Consider the following 14,552-nt stretch of genomic DNA (forward strand, 5'->3'; position numbering starts at 1 on the left):
GCGGGCCAACGGCAAGGGAGCCCCACGGGTTTCCAACCAGACGCGCCTCGAGGGGGCAGAGCCAAGTCGCCACCGGGGTGCGCACGGGGTCCCACCGCCCGAGGCCTCCAGCACAAGGGCGGTCCCGTGGCACCCCCGGACGCCGACCCGGCCCGCCCCCTCGGCGAACCCTGGGGCAAACCCTCGCAGAGGGCCCTCCGGCCCTGCCACCCGCAGCAGCCGCGCGACCGGCCCCTGGAACGCTCTCCCGCACGCGCGGCGACCCACCAGCCGCGCCCCGCCCCGGCCGGACCCCCGACGCGCGCAGCCGGCGCCCCTTTCTCTCTCTTCTTTCCCCCCCCCTTCCTTCACTCACGCGAGTGGGGCCGACAGCACTCCGCCCGGGACCCGGCCCCCCAAGAGCCGTGGCGGCCCAAGGGGGGGGCGGGCACCCGACAAACGGCGAGGCCTGGTCTCGGGCCCGACACGGTGACGGGGGAGGGAGAGGAGAAGGGGCGGACGCGCGCTCGGTCGTCCAAGCCGAGACGGGGGGGAAAAAAAAGGCAGCACAGAACGGGAGGTGGGCCGGAGGCTGCGGGGAGGGGGCACACGCACGAAGCGAGGACCAGAGAGCGCGCGCGCGCGCGGAGGAAGGCACGGGCTCGGGGAAGGGCGCGCCAACGGAGACGCGAGCCGGGCCACCGGGTAAACATGCACGGGATCCCACCGCCACCAGCACGAGGGCGGTCCCGCGACGCCCGCGGCGCCAGCCGGCCTCAGCACCCTTAGCGAGCCTCCCCACGAGCCAGGCCCCCCCCACAACGCACGCCGCTGGGGTCCGGACCCACGGGACCCCCGCCGCGGGAGCCCGTCTCCAACCTCCATCCGTTCGGTCCATCCCGGAGCCACGCCCCAGGGAAGCGCCTCCCGAAGCCAGGCGGCCCCGACCCGCGCCCGCGCGCCACCCGCCAGCGGCGAGCCCGGAACGGGAGCGGGCGGGAGACAGCCGCCGCTCGCGCGGCGCAGGGGGGGGCGGGGCGCGCAGGGGCGCCCCAAGCCCCTCGGGACACACACCGCCACGGGAGAAGCGGGGGGGCACCGCGCGCGTGCGCGCGCGCGCTCGCACACCACACGCCCGAGGCGCACGGGCCCCGGCGCCGGACACCGGCCAGGCCTGGCGTGACCCTCCCCCGACTCATAGGGGGGAGGCGCAGGCCGCGGTAGGCGAAGAGCGGCACTCGGCCCCACCGCGGGGCCGACAGACCTCCTCTCACGCGGGAGAGAAGGCTCCGCCTAACACGCACAAGGGCACGCAGTCACCCTGACACAGGTGGCCACTACGCGCACAGGAGGGGCAGCGACTGGGGGGTTCCGGTACCCCAAGGCACCCTCTCGGATCGCTAGAGAAGGCTTTCTCACCAAGGGCGCGTCGCCCCCCACCCAATTCGTCCCCCCATCGGGACCCGCCAAACAAAAGGCGTTTCTTCCCGGGGCCACCAGGACCCGGGGCGGGGGAGAAAGGACCACGGCAACGGAGTGACACAGGGCATTCCTGAGCATTCGCGGTCAGGGCCCACAACGAGGGCCGCCTGCCTTCCCCACGCGCGCGGTTGCTCGTGTCGCCGCCCGGAAGGAGCGCCGCGCCTCCGGGTGAGGCCCGAGAAAAACCGAGGCGAAACACCGGCAGCAACGCGCTGGGCAAGAAACCGACAAGTCCTCGTTCAGAGGGAGTTTTGGCCAGGCGCCTCGGCGCCGGCTCGGCCCGCCACGATCGCTCAAACTCGCCCCACCAAGTCAGTCCCCCGCACCCTCCAGGCAACAGCAGCCATTGCGGGGCGGGGACGACAAGGCGCCCGCTCCCCGCAGCGGGGGGAACGGGTGTGCCTCCCTTCACCGATTCTGCCACCCGCCCACCTCGGGCATCTCCGCCAACGGTGGCGACCCAAAGGGGGGTTCCGCTGGGAACAGGGAACGGCGCCGCCACTCGGCTTCAGGCACCTGAGACGACCTGGAGCGCTCCAGGGGCACCACGGAGGGCCAGGCGCCACGCGCTCAGCACGCCCAGGCGGCGAGCAGCGTGGCATCGGGTGCGGCCCCTCCCACCACGGGGAGGAGGCCACCCACCACAAACAGCCAGGAGAGGCCAGCGAGAGTGTCCGCTGCGTCAGCCGACCCCAGCCCCGCAGCGACGGGAGGCCGGGGTCGGGCCGGAGTCCGCACCCCTCTGCACCCCCCCGCACCGCCCACAGGCGGGAAGGAGGAGCATGGGGCCCGCAGGCAGAACGAGAAGAGCGGTCCCACCCGCCAGGAGTGTCCGTCCCTCGTCTGACACGGCTTAGGCCCGGCCCGGGAGAGCGCGAGATCACCACATCGATCGGTTACCGCCACACGAGGCAGTCCTGGGGTGAGGGGGGGGCTGGGGAAACGCCCGGCGAGGACAGCGACCAGAGGAGGACCTGCTTCAGCCTCGCCGGCACCCCTCCCCCACCTCTCCCAGGGAACAGGCAGCCGGACAACCCACAAGGGAAAAGGGGAACGCCTGACACGCGGCACGGAGCCTTGCGAGGGTGGGTTTGTCACGACCGCGGCCGGGCGCCCGCAGCGGGGAGCGCACGGGGTAGAAGACCCACGCCGCCTCCCCACGCCGCCCTCGGGTGCCAGAGACCGGAGGTGGCGCCACAGCCTGGACCACACCTGGATGCACGAGAGCCGGCGCGCAGGCCCAGGCAGACGGCTCGAGCAAGCAGGCAGGCAAGGGCGGAGTCGGGCCCGGCTCGGCGTCACCGCCAAGCCCGGAGCCACGCCAGCGACGACGAGGCCCAAGTCTCTCTTACAGGATGACAACCGCCACATCAGAACGTGTCAGCACCTACCTGGCAGCAAAAAGCACCCCTTTCAGGAGACAAAAATAACCGCGTTGGCAGGCGGGGCCGAGCCACAGGTCACTGGGACCTTCTGGGACCCTGGCCCGGCCACGGGCCCCAAGCATCTTCCCATCACCGCCAAGCAACCCCACCCCCCGGAAGTCCCCAGGGGCCATCTGGTCGACCCCGGGACCGCCCGACCGACCGACCGACCAGGGAATCGCGGGATTGGTGGGGGGGGGGCTGGGGGCTGGGGGCTGGGGGCTGGCCGGGTAGGCCCTGCCCCGTTACACGTTCGCCCGTGCACGGGTCGTCTCCGGGTCGGGACTTAGAAAAATAAAACACTCCGCGCTGTCGCCTGCGGAAGCCTCCCCGGCCCTCGCAAGACCGGCCCCATGCCAGTCCCCGACCCCCGGCTGGGACTGTTTTGGGGGGGGTTTGAATTCCGCGGAGGCGCCCCCGACGGCCGGACCTCAACGGGGATCGCGGGCGCGCCGGCGTTGGCGCCCTATACGGGCCTCCCCTCGCGGCCCGGCCCGGCCCGGTCCGGTCAGGCCCGGTCCCCAACTCCGCAGCGGGCCTCGGAAAATCTGGGGAGAAAATCGGGTCCAACGACCGGGAGCCCCACGCGTGCCCCCACCCGGGCCCATGGCGCCCTCCGCGGGCTTCCCCTCAAGGCTCAGGACGGTCCTCACCGGCCCGGCCCGGCCCGGCCCGGCCCGACCGCGACGCGGGAGGGAAGACAAAAGACGCCTGGCAGGGAAGGACCGACGAGCGACCGACGGGGCCACAGTCTCCGGGTGGCGGCCCCGGGCGGTCCCCGCGGTCCCCGCGGTCGGGGGGGGGGGGGGGAGGAAAGCACCGGCGGGTGCTGGTCGACCCGTCCGGGCAGCCCCCCCACCCGGGCTCGCTCCCAGGGAGCGCCGCCGCTACTCCCCCATATACCCGGAGGTTCAATCTTCGGCAAGTGCACCAGCCGCCGGCGCCCTGACGACAGCGGGACGATCACGCCAACGTCGCCGGCCTTCTGGAACTCCGCCCCGGACACCGCGACCAAATCGCATCCCTTGCCGACGTCGCCGACGCTCCAGAGGGGAAACGCTATATAAAAGCGGCCGCCAGGTGGCGCCCGACAACCGACCGAAACGTCAGCGGGGACAGCTCGCGATCTCGGGGACGTGAGGGCGCACAGCCGGCGGCCCGGCCGCCCGATCTCGTCCCGGCCCACTCCGGATGCCGCCTCTCGGTCCCAGGCCGGCGGAGGGCGTCCGCCTCGGGAGCTCCCGGCCGGCCGGCCGGCACGGCGCGACCCTGGCAGCCCAAGGGACACTCGAAAAATGCATCGGGGCGGCTGCCGCTGGAAAGGGGGGGCGGACCGGCCACCCGACTCCCCGGCCGGCCGAGGCGGACGTGCGCGGAAAATTCCCCGCACACACCGGGCGGACCGCGGGCGCCCGTGAGGCACGGGCGGCCCAGAGCCGCCCAGAGCGGCCCAGGCGGCCCAGGCGGCCCAGAGCGGCCCAGGCGGCCCAGGCGGCCCAGGCGGCCCAGGCGGCCCAGGCGGCGCCCGCGCTCCGCTCCCGGGAGGACTTAGACACATTTCGGCGGGGAGGGAGGGAGGGAGGGAGGCGGACGGTCAAACCGAAACCACGCGAGAGAGTACTCCCAGAACAACAACGGACGGACGAGCCATTTTTTTTTTTTTAATTTTTAACATTTATTTATTTTTGAGACAGAGAGAGACAGAGCATGAACGGGGGAGGGTCAGAGAGAGAGGGAGACACAGAATCCGAAACAGGCTCCAGGCTCTGAGCTGTCAGCACAGAGCCCGACGCGGGGCTTGAACCCACGGACCGCGAGATCATGACCTGAGCCGAAGTCGGACGCTCAACCGACTGAGCCCCCCAGGCGCCCCCGGACGAGCCATTTTTATTCTATCGGGTCAAGCGGGGGAACGTCTCTCTCGGAAACATAACAAACCAAGCTGCGGGGGGGGGGGGGGGGGGGCGGGGGGGGGGGACAGAAAGGGGGTGATGGATAAACGAACGACCACGGATAAAGCTTAAGCAAAGTCCTTCGCCGCACGGGGCCACGACGAAGTCCAAAGACCACAAACAGCTACGGGGAACATGGGTGCAAGTGCACCGCGTGGCAAGCGACAAGAATATGGCTTTCACCATTACTGTCCTCAATAAACACACTACTGCGGCGGCGGCGGCGGCGGCGGCGGCGGCGGCAGCGGGTGGGGGGGGGGGGGAGATGGAGAACGGAAGGAGTTAATAGCCACTCACTAAAAATGTCCCGGTTCCCAGAGGACCCTACAGTCCAAAGGGGGGGGTGGGTCCCCGCAGGGAGAAGGAAGGTGTCACCGAGACACACCCTATGCCTCCACCCTCTTAGGGTTTGCAGGTGACCCTGAGGGTGACACTGACACGAGACAGGTTAACCGTACAAGGAGCTGACACATTGATTTCCTACAAGTTTCACGTGACAGGTAGAGCCCCTCCTGAGGTAAACCAAGACCCTGAGAAGTGGCCAGACCTAAACGCTTGTATATTGGGTTGAACAAGGAGAAGCGACGGTGGACGACTAACTGAACTACATGGGGAGGCTAAAGGATGATGAGGATTTTAAAACCAACGAAACCAACCAACCAAGATCTGTTCTCCTCTAGAATTCTCTCCACTTCTCCTCCTGTCCTTGAGGATAAGAATGTCACTCCCCTGGTGGCATAGGAAAGACATGGGGGGGGGGACTTCCAGGGAGAAAAGGAGGAGAGCGCTCCGTGCACGCTTCTTGCACCTGCTGGGCAGGAGGGTAGGGGTGGGTGGTTTACTTTGCTTGCTTGCTTGCTTGCTGCTACTTTTTGAAAGCTTCTCTAACGTTTCCTTTACATCTAAGTCTTCCTTCCAGTTTGGCTTTGGACAGGAGGAAGGCAGGCCACATGTTTTTCTGACACGGTGGAGAACGAAGGGTAAGATGAGTGCGGGCCCGTGCGTATTCTTTTCCGTCAGTCATGTGCCGTGGTGAGTGGAGCATCAGCTCTTGCCGGATGGGTGTCTCATTCCTCCGTGAACCATCAGGCAAGATGTCGGGCAAACACACACAGGGAGACTAAAGGTAGGAAGAACGTAGAGAAGGTGGGCGACACGTGCCCGAGTCTCCAGAGCGACGATTTCATCCAGGGCACGGCAACGTCCAAGGTTTCCGGACACCACGTTTACGGACGCTTTGGTGCGTAGGTCACTTTGAATCCACAGTGCCACCCTCCGGTCCCGTTAGCACGTCGCCTCCGGCTCACGTGAGCGAGCGGTGGTGGTGTCGTCGTCGTGCAAAGACACTGTGGGACTCGTCCGGGGATGGAACTGGGCCGGAGACAGGGAGGGACACCGCAGCCCATCGTTGAGCTTCAGGTGTCTTCTAAGAGACCGAGTCTCTAAAGTACACCGAGGCACAGGGCGACCCGCTCGCTCGGGGCCGGACGTCTCTTTCTTCTCTCGCGGGGTGGGTACCTGCGAGTGTTGTTCGTTTACTTTCCGGACAAGGCGAAAGAACTCTGAAACAGGAAATATTGGCACAAGGGGTCTGGTGGCGTGGGAGGGTGGCGGGTCAGTCCACGTACCGAGAACACGGGAGGACCGGGCGTCTGAACAACCAGGCGGAGAGGGGAGTTTAGCCTCCTCGGCCATCACGGCAACCGGCACCTCCACAGAAACCACAGAAGGTGCCCAGGACGAACTGCGTCGCAGGAGCCAGCGCGGGCACTGCCCCACTACCCTCAGCCCTCAGCCCAGGAGCAGGCAGCAACTGTCGTCCAGGTCCAGGCCGCGCCCCACCGCCCCCCCCTTCTCGGCCAGAGCGGTGCCCGGGAGGGCGGCCCCGGAACAGATACCTCCTCCCCTCCACACACATCTCGCCAACCCCTTGACCGCTGTGCCCGAGACACACAACTCCGCCGGACCCAGAGCATGATTTTTTCCCGTGGACCAGGGGCCTGCTTGGCCACTTAGGGTGCTCGCACCAAGAGGAATCGGGCTAGAGACAGGGACACCGCAGCCCACCGTCGAGCTGAAGGGGTCTCTAGGAGAGGGACCCTCTAACGTATCTGACGTACAGGGAGACCCGCTCGCTCGTGCCCGGATGGGTCTTTGTTCCTTTCTTTCTTTTCGTGTTCTTTAGTATTATTTTTGCTACCATTGTAAGTGGGATTGTTTCTTGGGGTTTTTTTTTTTTTCTTTTCTTTTCTTTTCTTTTCTTTTCTAATTTGTCTTTCTGCGGTGTCATTATCGGCGTATACAGACGCAACAGATTTCGGGACATAGAGTTTGTATATACCAAGTGCATTGAAGTTGTTTATCAATTCTAGCATGGTCTTAGTGTCATCCTTAGTTTTTCTATATATGGTATTATATCATATGAAAATAGTGAAATTTTTACGTATTTACATATTTAGATGCCTTTTATTTCTTTTCATTGTCTATGTCTGTGGTTAGGACTTCCAGTACTATGTTGAATAAAAGTGGTGTGAGTGGACATCCTTGTCTGGTGTCTGACCTTAGGGGTAAAGCTCTCAGTTTTCCCCCCATTGAGTATGATATTAGCTGTGGGTTTTTTGTATTCAGCCTTCTGACATATATTTCCTCTATTCCTACTTTGTTGAGGGTTTTTATATTGAATGGATGTTGCACTTTGGCAAATGCTTTTTCTGTGTCCACTGAAATAGTCATCTGGTTCTTATTCTTTCTCTCAGTGATGTGATGTATCACGTTGATTGATTTGTTTATAATGAACCACCCTTACAACACAAGAATAACTCCAACCTGATCATGGTGAATTATTTATTTAATGTTTTGCTGAATTCAGCTTGCTAATATTTTGTTGAGAATTTGTATTTATGTTTATCAGGGATATTGGCCTAGAGTTATATCTTAGTGCTGTCTTCACATGGTTTGGGTATCGGGTAATGTAAGCCTTATGGAATTAATTTGTGACTTTTCCTTCTTTTTCTAATTGTTTGTAATAGTTTTTGAAGAATAGGTATTAACTCTTCTTTAAATGCTTGGTAGAACTCATCTGTGAAGCTTTCTGGTCCTGGACTTTTGTTTGTTCTTTTTTGATTAATGATTCAATTTCATTACTGGTTATTTGTTCAAATTTTCTGTGTCTTCCTCTTTTAGTTTTGGGAGGTTATATGTTTCTAGGACTTTCTTCTTTTCTTCTAGGTTGTCATACTTGTTGGTATATAGTTTTTAATAATATTCTTATAATTGTTTTTATCTCTGCGGTGTTGTTATTTCTCCTCTCTTTTTTTAATGTCTTCTCTTTCATCTGTGATTTGACTTATTTGAATCCTTTCTCTTCTTGATAAGTCTGGCTACAGGTTTATTAGTAATTTTTTCAAAGAACCATTTCCTGATTTCATTGGTCTGTTCCATGTATTTGTTTACTTTCTGTATAATTTATTTCTGCTCTAATCTTTATTATTTCCTTCCTTCTGCTGCTTTTAGGTTTTTTTGTTGTTCTTTTTCTAGCTCCTTCAGGTGTAAGTTTAGGGTTTTTATGTGAGATTTTTCTTGCTTATTAACGTAGGCCCATATTGTTATAAACCTCCCTCTTAGAACTGCTTTTGCTGTATCCCAGAGTTTTTGCACCATTGTGTTTTCCTTTCCATTTGTTTCCATGCACTTTTTCACTTCTTCTTTTATTTCCTGGTACACCCATTCATTTTGTAGTAGCATGTTATTTAACCTCCATGAATTTGTCGTCTTTCAAAATTTTGTCTTGTGGTTGACTTCTACTTTTATTCTATCATGGTCAGAAAAGATGCATTGGATGATTTCAGTCTTCTCAAATTTGTTGGGGTTTGTTTAGTGGGATGGTGTGTAATCTATTCTGGAGAATGCTCCATGTGCACTTGAAAATAATGTGTATTCTCCTGTTTTAGGATGGAATGTTCTGAATATATATGTTAAATCCATCTATTCTAGGGTATCATTCACAGCCATTGTTTCCTTATTGATTTTCTGTTTAGATGACCTGTCCATTGATCTGAGTGGGGTGTTAAAATTCCCTACTATTCTTGTATTACTAACAATTAGTTTCTTTTTTTTTTTGTTACTAACTGTTTTATGTATTTGGGTACTCTAATGGTGGGTACATAAGTATTTACGATTGTTATATTTTCTTATTTCATTGTCAACTTTTTTATTATATAGTGTCCTTCTGTGTTTTTTGTTGTAATTTTTGCTTTAAAGGTCTATTTTCACTGATACAACTATTGCTACTCTTGCTTTCTTTTGACCTCCATTTGCATGATAGATATTTCAGTATCCTCTCACTTTTAATCTGCAGATGTTTTTAGGTCTACAATGAGCCTCTTGTAGACAGCATATAGATGTGTCTTTTTTTTTAATTTACTGTTACCCTATGTCTTGTTGTTGTTGTTTATTTATTTATGTATCTGTTTATTTATTTATCTATTTATTTATTTTGAGAGACAAAGCATGAGAGTGCATGCATGCAAGAAGGGGAGGAGCAGAGAGAGAAGGAGAGAGAGAATCTTTTACATTTTTTTTAAAGTTTATTTTGAGAGACAGAGAAGAGGAGGGGCAGACAGAGAGGGACAGAGAGAATCCCAGCCAGGCTGCATGCTGTCAGCACAGAGTGTGATGTGGGGCTTGAACTCACAAACTGTGAGATTATGACCTGAGCTGAAACCAAGAGTCGGATTCTTAACTGAGACACCCAGGCGCCCCGGGAGAGAAACAATCTTAGGCAGGCTGCTCATTCAGCACAGAGCCTGGTATTGGACTCAATCTCACCATAGCAAGATGTTGACCTCAGCTGAGTGATACCAAGAGTCGGACACTTAACCAACAGAGCCACCCAGGTGCCTCCACCCTGTGTTTTTATGGGAGCATTTAGCCCATTTACATTTAAAGTAATTATTGACAGATACGTATTTATTGCCATTTCAATACTTGTTTCACAGTTGTTTCTAAAGATTTTTTCTGATCCTGTCTCGTCTTTCTCTCTTTCATGTTTTCATCATTTTCTTTAGTAATATATTTGAATTTATTCCTATTCTTTGCATATTTATTTGTGGCTTTTGATATAGGTCACGATTGCATTTGTATATAACCTCTTCTGCATACAGCAGTCTATATTAAGCTGAGATGCATTAAGTTTGAACTCATTCTTTTCTCCTCTCCTCCCTATATTTAAGGTAGGTGTTATTATATTTTATATCCTTTTCGTGTGAGTCCCTTGACTGATTTTTTACTAAAATATTCACTTTTACTGCTTTTGTGTATCCTACCTCTGTACTGTCACTTTTAGTCTCCCGTATCCACTCAAAGAATCCCTTTTAATATTTATTGAGAGCTGGTTTAGTGGTCATGAACTCCTTCAGTTTTTATTTGTCTGGGAAATTCTTTAGCTCTCCTTCTGTTCTGATACAATATTCTTGGTTGGATAGGATATTTTTGGCTGCAGATTTTTTCCCATTCAGCACTTTGAATATATCCTGCCACTCCCTTCTGACTTGTGAAGTTTCTATTGAAAATCTCCTCCTAACCTTATGGGGTTTCCCTTGTAACTTACTGACTTCTTTTGTCTTGCTGCTTTAAAATTTTTGTCTTTATCTGTGTATTTTGCAAAGTTAATTACAGTAGGTCTTGGTGTGCATCTCCTTTTGTTGATTCTGGCACGAGTTCTCTGTGCATTCTGGACCTGGATCTGGACTTCTCCAGATATGGGAAGTTTTCAGCTATTAATTCTTCAAATAAATTTTCAGCCCCGTTTTCTCTCTTCTTCTTCTGGAACTTTCTTAAAATGAATGTTATTTCATTTGATGAAGTCACTGAGTTGAAGAAGACATGGAATCTATTCTAGTTTTGCATAACTCTTCTCTCTTTTGTTCAGCTTGATTACATTCCCTTACTGTTTCTTCTAGGTCACTAACTTGTTCCTTTGCTCCTTCCATACTGCTGTTCATTCCATTAAGTGTTTTTCTCGTATCTTTTATTGAGCCCCTTTTCTTGCTATGTTATTCCTTATCTCTGTGTTAAGTACCTCACTCTTGTCTTCCACTCTTCTCAAGTCCAGTGATTATCCTTATGATTATTGCTTTAAATTTTCTACGAGGCATGTTACTTATATCTGTTTCATTTGGATCTCTGGCTATAGCCTTGTTCCAACAGGGCATGATTTAATTCTGAATTACTTGCTTTCTGAACACAGGCAATTCAGGCATTCATTGAGAACACCTTAAAAGATGAGAGATAATTAACTGGGTTACTATTTGATGCTATTGCTCAACCAGAATTTCCTTTCCCTAACCAGATTTAATGATTTTGTATATCTTCCAATAAAGGGCATATTGCATGATTATAAACTGAAATTTTCACCTTTAAGTTTTTGTTTTTAATTTTTCAATGTACATCCAAGTTAGTTAGCATATAGTGCTATAATGATTTCAGGAGTAGATTCCACTGATTCATGCCCTATGTATAATACCCAGTGCTCATCCCAACAAGTGTCCTCCCTAATGCCCCTTACCCATTTAGCCTATTCCCCCCACCCAAAACCCCTCCAACAACTCTTAGTTTGTTCTCTGTATTTAAGAGTTTCTTATCTTTTCTCCCCATCCTTGTTTTTATATTATTTTTTGCTTCCCTTCCCTTATGTTCATCTGTTTTGTATCTTAAATTCATCATATGAGTGGTTATATGATACTTGTCTTTCCCTGACTAGCTAATTTCGCTTTGCATAATACACTCTGCTTCCACCCACATTGTTGCAAAGGGCAATATTTCATTCTTTTTCATTGCCAAGTAATACTCCATCGTATATACATACACCACATCTTCTTTATCCATTCATCCATCCATGAACATTTGGGCTCTTTCCATACTTTACCTATTGTCGATAGCACTGCTATAAACATTGGGTGTGTGTACCCCTTTGAAACAGCACACCTGAATCCCTTGGACAGATACCTAGTAGTGTAATTGCTGGGTTGTAGGGTAGTTCTATTTTTAATTTTTCGATGAACCTTCATACTGTTTACAAGAGTGGCTGCACCAGTTTGCATTCCCACCAGCACTGCAAAAGGGATCCTCTTTTTCCGCAGCCTCGCCAACATCTGTTGTTGTCGTCTGAGTTGTTTATTTCAGCCATTCTGACGAGGGTGAGGTAGTATCTCACTGTGGTTTTAATTTGTATTTCCCTGATGATGCGTGATGTTGAACATCTTTTCATGTGTCTGTTAGCCATCTGGATGTCTTCTTTGGAACAGGAACTATTCAGGTCTTTTGCCCATTTCTTCCCTGGATTATTTCTTTTTTTGGGGGGGGGATGATGTTGAGTTTGCTAAGTTCTTTCTAGATTTTAGATACTAACCCTTTACGTGATATGTCATTGGCAAATATCATCTCCCATTCTGTTGGTTGCCTTCTAGTTTTACTGATTTTTTCCTTTGTGGTGCACAAGCTTTTTATCTTAATGAGGTCCCAATACTTTACTTTTTGCTGTTTTTTTAATTGCCTCCAGAGACATGTCAACAAAGTTGCTGCAGCCTGGGTCAAAGACGTTGTGGCCTGCTTTCTCCTCGAGGACTTTGATGGCTTCCTGTCTTATGTTTAGGTCTTTCCTCAATTTTGAGTTTAGTTTTTTGTATGGTATGAGACAGTGGTCCAGCTTCATTTTTCTGCATGTTGCTGTCCAGCTTTCCCAGCACCATTTGCTGAAGAGATTGTGTTTATTCCATTGGATATTCTTTCCTGCTTTGTCAAGCATCAGTTAGCCTGATGTTTGTGGGTCCATTTCTGGGTTCTCCATTCTGTTCCGTGGATATGAGTGTCTGTTTTTGTGCCAGTACCATACTGTCTTGATAATTATAGCTTTGTAATTCATCTTGAAGTCCAGGATTGTGATGCCTCCAGCTTTGGTTTTCTTTTTCAGGATTGCTTTGGCTATTCGGAGTCTTTTCTGGTTCCACACAAATTTGAAGATTGATTGTTTTAGTTCTGTCAAGAATGCTGGTGTTATTTCGATGGGGATTGCATTGAATATGTAGATTGCTTTACATTGTATCATCATTTTAACAATATTTGTTCTTCCTGTCCATGAGCATGGAATGTTTTTCCACTTGTTTTTGTTTTTGTTTTTGGTGTGTCTTCTTCAATTTATTTCATAAGTTTTCTATAGTTTTCAGTGTATAGATTTTTCACCTCTTTGGTTACGTTTATTCCTACATATTTTATGAGATTTGGTGCAATTGTAAATGGGATCAATTCTTTGATTTCTCCTGCTGTTGCTTCATTATTAGTGTATAGGAATGCAACTGATTTCTGTGCATTGATTTTATATCCTGCGACTTTGCTGAATTCATGGATCAGTTCTAGCAGTTTTTTGGTGGAATCTTTTCTGTTTTCCATATAGAGTATCATGTTGTCTGTGAAGAGTGAATGTTTGACTTCCTCCTTGCCGATTTGGATGCCCTTTATTCCTTTATGTTGTCTGATTTCTGAGGCTAGGATTTCCAATACAATGTTGAGTAACAGTGGCGACAGTGGACATTCCGTCATGTTCCTCATCTTAGGGGGGAAGTTCTCAGTTTTTCCCCATTGAGGATGATATTAGTGGTAAGTCTTTCATATATGGCTTTCATGATCTTGAGGTATGATCCTTCTATCCCTACATTCTTGAGGGTTTTTATCAATAAAGGATGCTGTATTTTGTCAAATGCTTTCTCTGCATCTATTGAGAGGATCATGTTGTTCTTGTCCTTTCTTTTATTGAGGTGATGTATCACATTGGTTATTCTGTGGATATTGAACCACCCTGCATCCCAGGTGTAAAGCATACTTGGTCATGGTGAATAATTCTTTGACTGTATTGTTGGATCTGTTTGGCTAGTCTCTTTTTGAGGATTTTTGCATCCATGTTCATCAGGGAAATTGGTCTGTACTTCTCCTTTCTAGTGGGTCTTTATCTGCTTTTGGAATCAAGGTAATTCTGGCCTCATCAAATGACTTTGGAACTTTTCCTTCCATTTTTATTTTTTTGGAACAGCTTCAAAAGAATAGGTGATTCTATTCTAAGAATACAGGAATTCTATTATCCTCTAAGAATAGAGGAATCCCCTGGAAACCCATCAGCCCTGGACTCTCGTTTCTTGGGAGATTTTTGATTACTAATTTGATTTCTTTACTGGTTATGGGTTTAAAGTGTCACTTTTAAGAATTCATTTACTATACAGTGGCTGAAATTGAGTGGCACAAAACTCATCCTTATTTGCCTTCCTGGTACTATTTTCATTAACATAATTATGATTTCTTGATATTGACTTGAGAGATATAAATCGCTTTCACATTTAATCAATGGAAAGGGATATTTTGATCAGAATCAATTTTGTGTAATTTCACAATTACTACATTACATTTATGCAACACTGTACATGGAAACAAGTATGAAATATCATTTTTCCTGCTACTGCCTCATAAATCACTCATCACTGCTGTCTATCAGACAGCTTAGATTAACGTAGTAAAAGTCAACTTCCATGTGTTGCGTGTTTCATAATTTCCCAAATGATCACAAGTGATGTGTGATTCATTTAGACAGTGAGGAGAAAATCCAACAAGCATAGTTTGAATGAGAAACTTCCATCCTAAAACTAGCCCCACCAATCTTACTGGATGTAAA

Source organism: Lynx rufus, unplaced genomic scaffold (genome assembly GCF_022079265.1).
Source record: "Lynx rufus isolate CCGP_SWC_20201006 ecotype Redwood Valley unplaced genomic scaffold, mLynRuf1.p SCAF_28, whole genome shotgun sequence".
Classification (NCBI taxonomy): domain Eukaryota; kingdom Metazoa; phylum Chordata; class Mammalia; order Carnivora; family Felidae; genus Lynx; species Lynx rufus.